This window comes from Microtus ochrogaster, chromosome 22 (assembly GCF_000317375.1).
Source record: "Microtus ochrogaster isolate Prairie Vole_2 chromosome 22, MicOch1.0, whole genome shotgun sequence".
Classification (NCBI taxonomy): domain Eukaryota; kingdom Metazoa; phylum Chordata; class Mammalia; order Rodentia; family Cricetidae; genus Microtus; species Microtus ochrogaster.
The window spans coordinates 29,620,915-29,633,802 of NC_022023.1; the positions used below are offsets into that span (position 1 = coordinate 29,620,915).

A 12,888-nucleotide genomic window follows, 5' to 3' on the forward strand; every position below is an offset into this window, starting at 1 on the left:
TGCTAAAAAGTTGCAGGATTCTCAGGGTAGGATTCACTGCCGAGTCCCAGAGGCAGAGCTGCCCCTACAGTCTAAGGTAGCGCTCATGGCGTGGAGAGGAAACGGGTCAGACAGTGGTGTCAGTGGTGTCTACACAAAGCGCTTCCAGGGCTTTCAAGATGAAAACATGAAGTCCCAGTGAGGAGGTTCAGAGACTGTCAGGCTCTAATCACAAGAGATACAGGTAAGGAAAGAAACAGCTAGACAAGCTAAGGCTCTGCTCTCAATACGCCCAAACACGTGTCACCCTACATGTAACTTCCTCATGCTCTACCTGACGGTAACCACCAGCTGCAGAAAGAAACACATGCTGGGAGGGAAGAAGCAGGACGTGTGGACAAGATGGATAGAAGTTCCTACACTATCAGAACTTTTTAAAAAGGAATCTGCTTCCACTGTTTCCATCACTTTCTGCACGCCTGGTTTACGTCACCTAAGCTCCCAGGCAAATGACTGGCCTTGGAAGTCCACAGCTGTCCGGCAGCTCCAAAGGATGCTTCCTGTTTCTAGATCAATACAGGTGAAGAGAGTGAAGTTAACTGATCCCAACAAATAGAGCTGCCTGTTCTGGAGCGGCTGTTAATAGAATGAAACAGCCTCAGCATCCAGACCAGCATTGTGCTACAGAACCCAACTGAGAGCCCGTAAGCGTGAGAACTGGAAAACATCCAAGTGAGCCAGAGAGTGAACACTGGCTAGACAGGAGTGACATGCAATGACCATGGTCACCTAACTACCCAACACTCCTGTCTCATAATGAGGTGGGAGGTGAAGACTCACAGCTGAGGTCGCCCTCTCATCTCCACACATGCACCAGCAAATATGTTCACACGCCCCAGGTACACACCACACATTTATAAGTACAAGCGACCAATAAATAGACAAAAAAAAAAAAGTTTAACATCCCTAGCCATCAGGAAAATGCAAATCAAAATTGAACCGAGATTCCACCTCAATCCAGTCAGAATGGCTATCAAGAAAACAAGTGTGGGGGCGGGTGCAGGCAGTAGGAAAGCATATTACTGTAAACTAGTTCAGCCTATCTGTATCTGTATGAAAGTATGTCCAAAACTAAAGAGTACATATGATCTAACTACACTATTGATGGGCCTTTCCCTGAAGAAACTGCCAGAATGTCACAAAAGTATCTTCATATACATGTTTACTACAGCACTGTTTACGAGTCAAAAAATACCAGCAGTGCATCTATGAAATGAACAGAGAAAATGTGTCATACACACATGGACTTCTACTTGGACACAGAAAACAAAATCACATCATTTGCAGGAAAAAGGATGGAGCTGTATGCATTGTTAAGCTAAATAAAGCAGTTTCATAAAGACCATAGTGGTATATTATTTGTAGTTTGATAAATAAATCTTGCCTGAAGATCAGAGGCAAAGCTAAAGTCGCTAGAGATCAGGCAATGGTGACACACACCATTAATCCCAGGATTTGGGAGACAGAGTCAGACGGATCTTTGAGTTCAAGGCTACCCGGGGCTACACAAGATCAATGCAAAAACAAATTCAGGCGGTGGTGGCTCACGCCTTTAATCCCAGTACTAGGGAGTCACACACCCTGAATCCCAGCACTAGAGGGAATATATAAAATGAGAGAGAGGAGAGAGGCTTAGTCAGCTTTGTCTACAGTCACCCAGCTGTGGTGGAGGTAAGACTTCTCTAGTGGCTTGGCTGCTTTGCTTTTCAGGTTGAACCCCAATATCTGACTCTGGGTTTTTATTATCCGTGCTACAAAAGACAAATATTTCATGTTTGCTCTCTTATGTGCAATAAAGATTTCACACACACATACCTGTACACATGTATGCATGACAATTTTTTTTAAAGAGTACTACTTGGAGAAAAAAATGAAGACAGGGATTAGGGAGCAAAAAAGGGTAATAAGAGAAAAAAGACATATCATATTTTCTCCTATATGTGGAATCTGCATTGGTGTGTTGTGAAGGCGAGGGGAGGAATATCGGGGGAGGAGGGATAGTTAAAGAAACAACAGAGGGCAAGAATATGAGTCCAGTAGCACATACTCATATGAAAACGTGTAAGGAAACCTGTTACTGCACACACTAACAGAAGTTAGTAACAATAAAAATACGGCATGAAAGGAGAAAGGGTTAGCTGAGAAGACACTGCGAAGGTGAAGGAGACAAAAGGGGAAATAAGGGGGACAAAATAAAGTATATTACTGCACGGAGACATTACAATTAGGTTCATTATTTCATAAATCAATATGTACTTAGATCAAAATCACTGCAAGTTTGAGGTTAGCCTGGGATCGTGAGACCCTGTCTCAAAAGTAAGACGTTCTTCAGTGACTCAACACTGACTTGCAGGAAAGTTGCCCCAGGACCCTGCAGCTGCTGCCCTTAGTCACCACCCAGGCTCACAGGAGTCAGCAGCAATGGACAACTCCAAGGAAACAGCATCTTTAGACATAACAAGGCTGATACTAACACGAACTCAGAGCCTGACAGCACACACAGACTTCAAGTTCACACCAGACAAAACCCCAGCATTGAGAAAGGGAGTACACACAATTTATAACTGGAACCCATTGGGAAAGGGAAAACGGAGGAACACTGGATATATCAACCACACCCCAGAAGTTAGCCAATGCAAAACAGACTCCATATTTTCTGGGTTGCATGACTCCATTCCACAGTGAGCCCAGTTCTCCCATGTCAGCCACTGTTCAAGAACATGCACAACCAGCTTGCACACTGACCAGTCTAGCAGGGCATCTTCTCATTTGAGGTTCCCTCTTCTCGCCTGTACCAAGATGACATAAAACTGAAGAAAAATTAAAACAAACAGACACACTAATATTTGCTGCCTTGACATCTGCTATGGTAGGAAAACCTGGAACTGACTGCCACAAATTCCCCTCCAGACATACTCTGCGCTAAACTGTCTTTATCACAGTAACCGGGCCATTTTGTGTATGCCATGTAGTGGGCTTCAGTACTATCAATCAGGCAGCCACTCCTCCCACAGGAACTACAAGGTACTCTCTAATGGAAGTCTGCCTCCTGCAGTTCTTCATGACCATCACACCCACAAGGCTCTGCTATGCTGTGCAGTGTGCTCTTTCTCTGGTTGAGTACAGGAAACTAAGAAAATACTTTACATGCCTAGTGCCAGGGTCAATCCCCACAACCAATAAGGTAAAGAGATAATTAAAATAAGGCTTTTTTATTGTATGTATTTTAAGTCCAAATGAGATCATTCATTTTGATAGTTCAGTGGCTGGTGGCTGCCTAAGAATCGGAAGACAAGCCTCCCACTCCCCAACTGGTATATTTTCAGAAGTACACAAACTGAAAAAGCAACTTTAATTCTAGAAAGGGATTCATTTTATCCTAAGGTCAACAAAAGTTAATTGCTCCTATTTTATTATGCCTTCCTTATGTATGAATTCCCTTCACATTTAGAGTTTCATGATACTGTTTAAAATCTACTTTCCCTTTTCTTTGGACTTTTTCTTATATACTAACCAAACATATGAAGTTAAGGTTTTGGGGACAAGGTGACTCAATCATGTACACGTGGTTTAAAAAAATTCTCAATTACTGTTCTGTCTTAGAAGACAGACTTTAAAAAATGTTTAGAGGATTATTTTCTGTTTCAGTGTTTTGCCTATATGAAAGCACGCGCGTGTGTTGCTGCTGTCCTCGCAGAGGGTGTCAGGTCTCCTGGGACAGGAGCTGAGTGTGGGTCCTTGCAAGAGTAACAAGTGCTCTCCACCACTCCGTCAAGTCTTCAGCTCCCAGAAGATAAACTGTTCATCTGCAAACTCACTAAGGTCCTTACGGACAATTATTTTGGATATCTGTGGTGGTTACCCACAAAAGTACTCATTGTGGTAGCGCATTTGACTCAACAGGCTTTCTAGAATTAAGGTTGCTTTTTCAGTTTGTGTGCGCTTCTGGACATTCCAGTTGCGGGAGGAGTGGGAGGCTTGTCTTCAAATTCTAAGGCAACCACAAGCCACTGAACTATCAAAATAAATTATCTCATTTGGACTTAAGGTTTAATAATAGGGCATAGGTGTGATGCCCCAAAAGAAATGAGTGGCTTTGCTAATCACTGGTCTGGTAGAACCCTGTTCCCACTCTCTGTAACTAACGGTCAACCACAGCTGAGAGCACAGGCCATAGAAACATTTTTTTATAAGACAGGGCCAAGCTTACAGAGAGCTAAACAAGAAGACATAGAAGGCTTGGAAGAAGGCTCAGCAAATATGAGGACCCAAGTTCAATCCCAAACACCCATGTTTCAGAAAGCTGGGTATGGCCTCATCAGTTCCTATAACACCAGTCCTGGACACAGGAGGGAGAAGGCAGAGAAACAGGATTGCTCAGGCTTGCTTGTTGCCAGCATAGCTACAGGTTCAGTGAAGACAGCAATTGACGAGGCAGGACACCCAATACCTTCGTTCTCAAGCCTCCATATGTGTACCCACATACACGGTACACACTGGTACATTTCAGGGCTGAGGAAGGCTCAACAGCCTGTGTGTATCTTGGGTAGAAAGGGAAAAGCAAACTTGCTAAATTTAACTTCACCTAGATTTCCAAGCAAAAGATGATAAGTCTATTTCTCAGAAGGCCTCAGGCAGAGTGGCCCCCAACTGTTACTACCATTTACATGGAAGACTGTTCAGCAAATACACTGAGCAGTTACTATATACCAGGCACTCGAGTTCAAAAGCCCAAGGAACCGTCGATCAAAGGTTCTCATGTTCAAGGATCACTCTCCAGAAAACAAGCCTCAATGTATGGCCCTGGCTGGCCTGGAACTAGATTTGTAAACCAGGTTGGCCTTGGACTCAGAGATATATCCACCTGCCTCTACCTCCCAAGGCTGGGATTAAAGTAGTATACCACCACACCTCGCCCGTGAGCTCCAATCTTGTTTTGATTTGAGGAAAAGTCTGTGTAGCTGTGGCTGTACTGAAAGTTGTACTGACCTCACACGCTACCTCCGCCTCCCAAAGGCTAAGATTAAAGGCATGCACCATCACGCCAGGCTAGATTCGATTCTTAAGCACATTTTAAACTTGTAATTTCCATCTTGCTGTAGATTTTAACAAACTTAAGATTTTCACAACTGATTCTACAAACTTAAAATGCAAACTTCCATTAAATACAAGTATGTCCGAAGTGAAATACACCTTGAGAAAGCTGACAAATTCAATCTGCATTCACCTACACCACAGAGAATAGGTATCTTAAGGAGTGGGAAGCATGGGATATTTCTCATGTATTGTAATATATAAGAAAAGCCTATACCGATACTTCCTTTACAAAATGACAAACGAGAAACTCCATCACCAAAATGAGCAAACTTAAAAATTACACCAACTCAACTATATACTCAGCTTTCAACTTGGCAATCTTTCCTGTTTCATTCCCACAAGGGCTTGAGGAGATATGTGGATGAGGCCAGGAGTGAGGGAGACATGACAATGCTTTCCGTGCAGCAGCAGGTAGGAGAACCAGGCCTCCATTCAGATTCCATCCTCAGTTCCCAGGAGACGGCTCCTAGTCACAGCAGGGAACTGACAGCTGACCAGGTGTCAGTGACCTTCTCCATCCCATGCTATCCTCCCGCTGCTCTGACAACGCTGTCACTGTCCTCATCATCCATCCAAAGTGGACAAAACAGGTATCCTACCTGGAGGACAGGCAGGTCTGCCATCTGCTCTGCACTTCCATTTCTCCTGGCCCTAGTCCAATTTACACCATACAGTGCTGTCAACTGGGGTGGAAAACATCCTTGCCAATCTTATTCTCTGGCTTAGGAGAAAAACTTAGGAGTTAGGATGCAGTACATAAATAAAAATAAAAATCTTCGGATGATCACCCACTATTGATCAGTCTTAATTCTGTAACCCAGTCACTAAAACCCTGCATGTGTCCCACATCAACTCTTATATCTTACTTCCTAATACTGTATTTCACGTGCCTTGTGTTCTCTGCAAGGTTGTGTTCTCTGTCAATCTAACCTACTCCTACTTCTCTGTTTACTTACCCTGCCTCCATTGCAAAGGGCTCAGTCAAAAGGCACGCCTATAAGCAAGCACTGCTTGAATTCCAGAAGCCAAAGTAATTACCAGATTTTAAGAACTCCCTAGTCTTCAGACTGTACCACTCTGGATTTCTAACCTTTATCAATGTGACTTCTGTACGTCGTAACCTCCTTCACTGCGGCTCTCAACAAACAACTGGCTTCCCTAAAACATTTACTTAAGCAAAGCTGTTCTGAGCCCATAATGAATTTACGAACAGGGAGTACAGTCATGACAAAAACAGACCAGAGCTCTTGTCTTCAGGAACCCCTCCCAGGCGGGGGCAGGGTGAAACAACAAAGGACACTGCCTTGAGGAAAAGATAAAGCACACTGAAGGGGCCAAAGGGCTGAGGAGGAGGTCTTGAGGCGCAGACTTGAAAGGGATGGAAAAGAACAAACCAGCAATACAAAAAAGCTCTGACATAAAAGAAGTTACACTGTCCTATGGGGAAAGAGAGAGACTAGGGCTGAGCCTACGTGAGCAGAGTTAGGTGGGATACCACAGAATAACTTAGGTGTCAGACCATGTAAGAGCCCCTATAAGCCCGACATCAAACACACCTGCAATCCATTTATTTTGCCAGACCACAAGTTACTCTTACCTACAGTCAATCACACAGAACTTTATACAAGGGTTAACTTCAAATTTATTTACACAAGATCAATACAATTAAGTATATACAAAATGTTATATATAGCTGGGCATATTGCAATCTCAAATATATGCTTAGTTCTACAATACAGACGTGTGTAGTGCTCTTTGGTTTGTCAAGCAGGGACTTTTAAAATCTAGTACAATCTTTATCACCTCTAACTTTCATGCCATGCATTAGCATCTTATCCCACACACCTGTCACTTTGCACCCTTTCACCTAGTTCTCTCATTTACCCCACACCATCACTATGTCACTCTGCAGAGAAATTCTTCTACCACAACATACATCGGTAAAATAGTTCAGAGTTTAGGTGGAGGTGTCTATAGTTTCTATAGGAAAAAGAAAGGGTACTTTGCAGTCATGTGGAAATTATTTTTTATCTTCAAAAACAAGTGGAACTCTTTTTCTTATCCCTAATAACACTTACTTGACACAATATTACAAGACAGCATCTACTTGCAATGGCATACAGCCATAGTGAAAGCGTATCTCACAATGTAGGCTCTCAGGAGAGGCGGTCTACTACTCCTGACTGCTACATATCATCTTAAAACTTGAAAGAATTTTTGTTTCATTTTAAATAAGACAGAAGAGTCTCCCCATCCAGTCCAGGCCGGCTTTCATCTTGAAATAAATCCCCCTGTACCAGCCTCCTGAGTGCTCGAACTAGACTTGTGCCACCATATCCAATGCCTCTAAAACTTTTTAGTAGTTCTAACGTCACATCTAGCTCTAATTTTTCTTGCAGGCATGCTAGCGTGCGTGCGTGTGTGTGTGTGTGTGTAAGGGGGGAGGGGTTCACATCTGTGGAAGACGTAGTATCCTTGGTCAATCCCCACCTCATTTTCCCAGACAGGACCTCTCAATGGACCCAGAGCTTACTGATCCAACAAGACTAGCTGGACAGGTGTGTGCTGCTAGACGCCGGGCTTTTTAGGAAGGCGATCACGGATAAGCACTCTGCCAATGGAGCGAACTCCCCAGTTCCTCGGCTTCTAATTTTAAACCCAAACAAATGCGACAGAACCTTATCTCCAACCTGACTTAGCAACGCTGTTAGAAACTAAAGTTTTGACTTACATGTGAGCTTAATATGGTCTTTCTTTTTAAAAGCAGAGATGATCTGTTCATTCTCATTTTCCTGGAAATGCTATTCTCTATTCCCATTTAAAGTTCTTAACCATGGCCAAGTAGTTCCACCCTGGAAAGAAGAAAATATGAAGGCAGATGAAAGGGACTGAAAATTACTAAATACTTTCAAAAATACGGTTATTGGCCTCCATGTGCTTTGCATTTAGCTCGTACTGTAAAAACCACCGCTGACTGGAAGGTAAAGACCTCTGCTCTCGGACTTCCTCTTTTAACTTTAAAGTATGAAATGAGCATACGATACAGAATCTCAAGAAACAGAACTGAAGATGTAGTCCTAAATGCCTTGTTGACATTATAGTAAAGAAACGAAACTCCAAAGCCACAGAGAAACCCTGTCTCGAAAAACCAAAAAAAAAAAAAAAAAAAAAAAAAAAAAAAAAAAGAAAGAAAGAAAGAAAAAGAAACGAAAGCGGCATGAACCCGCAACATTGCAGCTCTGTAACATGAAAAGGGTCCATCGACCCTATTAAGTGCTACGGAATTAAAAACAAGCATAATCAATATGTCACCAAGCTGAAGCCACCTTCTAAAAACTCCTCAAGGCAAATCAAACTAACCTAACAGAACTTATCGAGCATGCTCCAGCCAGACTTCCGCCGGACTGAACTGCAATCCGACTCACCACGGACTTCCTCACTGCGGATCGCTGGGGAAGCTGCATCCACCTCACAACACGCCAAAAGCAAAGTCGGCCCTGGGGCCTCTCTCCGCCCGCAGACGGCCCGGGAGCTGGCTCACAGGAAGTAGCTACCTTAGCGCTGTCGCAGGCCGGCGGGCGACCCGGGTGCCCGCTCACACACCCAGGCAGGCAGCTCGCTCCTGCGCGCACACGGCAACCGCCTCCGCCGTCGTCCCGCAGGAAGTCCGTGCATCCGGAACCGCAGCGAGCGCCGCCTCCTCCATGGGAGAACCAAGAGCAGCCTACCTCGGACAGCCTTCGGCGGCACTGCCGCCAGCACCACAGCCGCCGCCGAGCCCTGGGACGCAGCTTAGTGACGTCAGACGCGCGCGGAGGCGGGAACCGACTGGCGGGGCTCTGTGCTACGCTCTGCTCGGACAGCGAGCTGGAGCCCGAGACTTCTGTCTTCCGAGACGGCTTTTGATCAAAATCGGAGCCCTGTGTGATCGTATTTAAAATACGATCTCCTAGGAGCGTTCACGTGGGGCCTTTGGGCCTGAGTGCGTCGGTTTGGCCGCAAAGGGCGCAAGTGGGCGGGACCAGGAAGGCAGATTTCCAGGGAAAGAGCGAGTGGTTGATTGGGTAAGGTTTGTGGTTTGGTAAAGCTTGTGATTCGGTAAGAGCCCGTTTTGCTACACTTAGACCAGAGTTCTTTTCCTCGGGATGCGCAGGAAACGCACTCCTAAGCTTTCCTCGGCTGCTTCCAGATGGAAGAAATTCAATTTTGAGGCCTAGAGGTGTGAAGGTCTCTTGAATCTGTTACTCCCGGTTGTGACTGACCTCAAGAATCCGGGGTGTTGTGGGGAAGGAATCCTTGTAAAATGAACTATATGTTCATTGAAACAGAAACGGCAAATGTAGTTTTCCTGTTTGCTATTTTAACGCTTTGGGAGCCTGAACAGCTAACCTAAAAGCTTTTGCTCTGCTGTGAACTTGACAACCTTCACCCGACTGTTTTAGAGCTCGCTAGGAGGACTTAGTTTGCTTAATTCCTTGATCAGGTAATTTCGAGATAAAGTATAAGGCAGAGAGTCCTGATAGGCTAGTTGGACTTTGATCCGGTCGATTAACGAAGAACCTTCACCTCTCCGAGTGTGCACACATTTGACAGTGACTACATCCCTCTCTCCCTCATTCTGCCTCGGCACAGGACTGGTGTTGCCTGAAGAAAAATGCCAGATCTTAGAATGAACCTTGATAAGAAGCCCGGACTGGTGGGCAGAAGGGAACAATGTAGGACAAGGTCAGGAACAGAGCTACGCCCCTGACTCCTGGCTAACTCACAGTTGCAGGCAGGGGCAGGGTGGTCCGCTGCAGCTAAACTGCCCCACTGACCTTGAGACGTATAAGAAAGAATAAATGACGTCTCATTTGACAGCAATGACTGACTGATAAAGATGCCAACAGATACCTCCAAAGGGCAGTTTTTTTATCATGAAAATACTGGTTGGTTCATTTGAACGAGAGTGTGTGGGGGTCAGCACTGTAATTTAACCAAAATAAAGAATTGACTTGTGGCGCTTTTTCTGCCACTGTCCTAACCATCCCAGATACAGCTCTGCCTCAGCTGTCAGCTATCATCATGATTATCTTTAAACTACTTTCACGTTCATTATCTGGCCTGCATCACACAGTGGACTCGTGTGTGTGTGCGCGTGTGCGCACGCGTGCATATGTGTGTGCCCACGTGTGTGCACGTGCGCATGCTCCCCGTATGTGTGTGTGTGCGCGTGCGTGTATGCATGTGTATGTGTGTGCATGCATGCTCGTGTGTATGAATGTGGTCTGGGTGTCTATGTGCATGTGTCTGTACACGTGTATGTGTACGTGTGTGTATGTGCACATGCGTGCGTGTGTACATGTGTGGGTTTGCCTACTTAGTATGTTGCAGGCTCCTTAAATGCCCAAGTCAGTTTTCCAATGCATAACGTTCCATATTCTTATATTTTGTGAGTGTTCAGGCAGTAATCATGGGATGTTTTTAAAGTTTTAACATCTTGTTTTTCTAGGCCCTTATAAGACAGAGACAGCAGGATTGCTACAAGTTTAAGACTAGCCTGGGCTGTCTCCACAGTTTCAAGGCAGCCTGAGCTACTGTAGAAGTCCTAGTCTCCAAAAGAAAAAAAAAAAAAAAGACAAAACAATTAGGTTGGCCTCGAACTCAGAGATGTGCCTGCCGCTGCCTCCAGAGTGCTGGACCGCCATGACTGGACCCTAAGTATGGCTGATACACGTTTTCTTGTGTACATCTTGGTTATATTGCTACAAAAGAGATCATCTTTTCCACAAGCCAACACCTGTGCTGGAGTTGCCCTTCCTAAGTGGCTCACTTGGCGAAATGGTTGGCAGAATTATGCCTGCTCAGCGATGTCCCTGTCACAGTTTTCACAGCCCATTATGGAACATGTTATGCAGATAAAGTGAAGCATCTTAAAATGGAAAATTGATTCAGAATCTTTCTAGTAGGTCTAAGAGGATGGTGAAAATGGCAAGAGTCAGGTGGTGGTGTGCCAAGGAAGGAAGGAGGCAAGAACAACAGAATGCAGACACACTGTAAAATCTGAAAAGGGCAAGGAGTGGGTAGTGTCAGAGCCTTCGAGAGGAAGTATTCCTTCCAGCATACAACCAGAGCATAGTAACCAATCTATGTTACTATAAACCCCCAACTCCGTGGTAGTTGAGAAAAGTCATACAATTGCAAAGTGTGTGTGCACCTGTGTGCTTAAGTGCGCGCGCGTGTGTGTGTGTGTGTGTGTGTGTGTGTGTGTGAAATTAGGGGGAAGAGAAGACGGCAAGATCCCCAGATAGTTTAACTAAATATAAAAAAGATACAATGTTATGTATAGGCAACTTAATTACACCCTACCTCTACCCTCTGGTTCATCATGACACTTTTACTTAGATTGGTTGTATTTTTGTTACTTACTTGCCTTCTCGGCCATTAACATAGTCCAGTTCCACTCTGAGCCCTTTTTCATGTCCTTGGCTGGAAACCTCTCTGTTGGGGAATATTATTTTAACTGGGCAAAGATGTATTACACTTGATTATGCTGCATTTGTTTAATGGTGTAAGGATGTCTGAAAAGATAGGCTGCATCTGTTTTACCATAACTGCCTAAAGCACCTGATTGTTCTAAAAAAGAGCCAAACGGCCAATAGCTAGGCAGAGAAAGAATAGGTGGGGCTAGCAGGCAGAGAGAATAAGGAGGAGAAATCAAGGTTCAAGAAGAAGAAGGAGAAGAGAAGAGAAGAGAAGAGAAGAGAAGAGAAGAGAAGAGAAGAGAAGAGAAGAGAAGAGAAGAAAGTTGAAGAAGGAAGAGAGAACAGGGGACATGCCCAGGGCAAGAAGCCAGCCAGCAAGACATAAAGAAGCAATAAAATAAGATATACAGAAATAAGCAAGGTAATAAGCCTCAAGGCAAAAAGTAGATAAAGAAAAACAGGTTAATTTATGTTAAAAGAGCTAGCCAGGAAAGAACTAAACTAAGTCTCTGTGTCATGATTTAGGAGCTCGTTGGTGGCCCAAAGGAAAAAGCCTGGTACGCTTCTCTCTTGTCAGAAATACCAACAAAGATTTATTATAACTGAACCAGACCCCATTCTAGGCTGCCCTCAAACCCAGTGTGTAACTGAACGTAACTTTGGGCTCCTGATCCTCCTGTTTGGACTTTGGATTTCTGCAATTACAGGAGTTCACCTAGTTTCAAACTGTTTCTTAACTATTCCTACCACCTTTTCAACTAAAAAGCACTTTGTGAAACTAGCGTGCAAGGTTCAAAATAATAGATCAACCATGTAGTTCAATGGTAGACTTCTTGCCCATCGTGTGCAACGCTCTGTGTTCAATACCAGGTACCACCGAAAAAAATATTTAATAATAGTCTACAGGTGTGTACATAGTTGGACTTGTCCAAATCCTGGTCAGGGTAACTGCATTTTAAAGCCGTTCTATGTGCCACACTGCATCAAAACAAACCGTTCTCCCCAAAGCCGAACAGTGCTTTCCGCCAGCAACAGAACCCCTGATCAAGGAAAAATCTGTTTGTTATGGTTTTCCCTTTAAGAGATAAGCCACACCCATTCCCCTCCCCATCCGCTGAGGCAGGCTGATCTTCAGCTTCCTCTTGGAGAGGCAGTTTCGCTTCTGCCTCTCTCCCCACTTCTCTGCTTCCCCCTTCTCTGTCTCTTTCTCCTCTTCTCTCTCTCTCTCCCCCTCCCTCTCTCTCTGTTCCCCCCTTCACCCTTCCTCCTCCATAACTCCCTGAATAAA

The 12,888-nt window shown here is 44.5% G+C and overlaps 1 protein-coding gene across 3 annotated transcripts in view; it reads right to left on the reverse strand.

The window, feature by feature from the left end:
* Nipa2 (NIPA magnesium transporter 2) overlaps nt 1-8,898 on the reverse strand; it is a 23,457-nt gene extending 14,559 nt beyond the window's left edge. Inside the window, exons 1-2 of one of the 3 annotated variants that reach the window (XM_005357813.3) lie at nt 8,562-8,898; nt 7,868-7,988 (exon numbers count right to left, since the gene is read on the reverse strand). The gene's annotated coding sequence lies outside the window, so the exon portion shown is untranslated. Of the gene's footprint in view, nt 1-7,867; nt 7,989-8,496 lie in introns of all 3 variants that reach the window. The other 2 variants (XM_005357812.2, XM_013350236.2) reach the window with 2 other exon arrangements.
* Nucleotides 8,899-12,888: the final 3,990 nt, after the last annotated feature.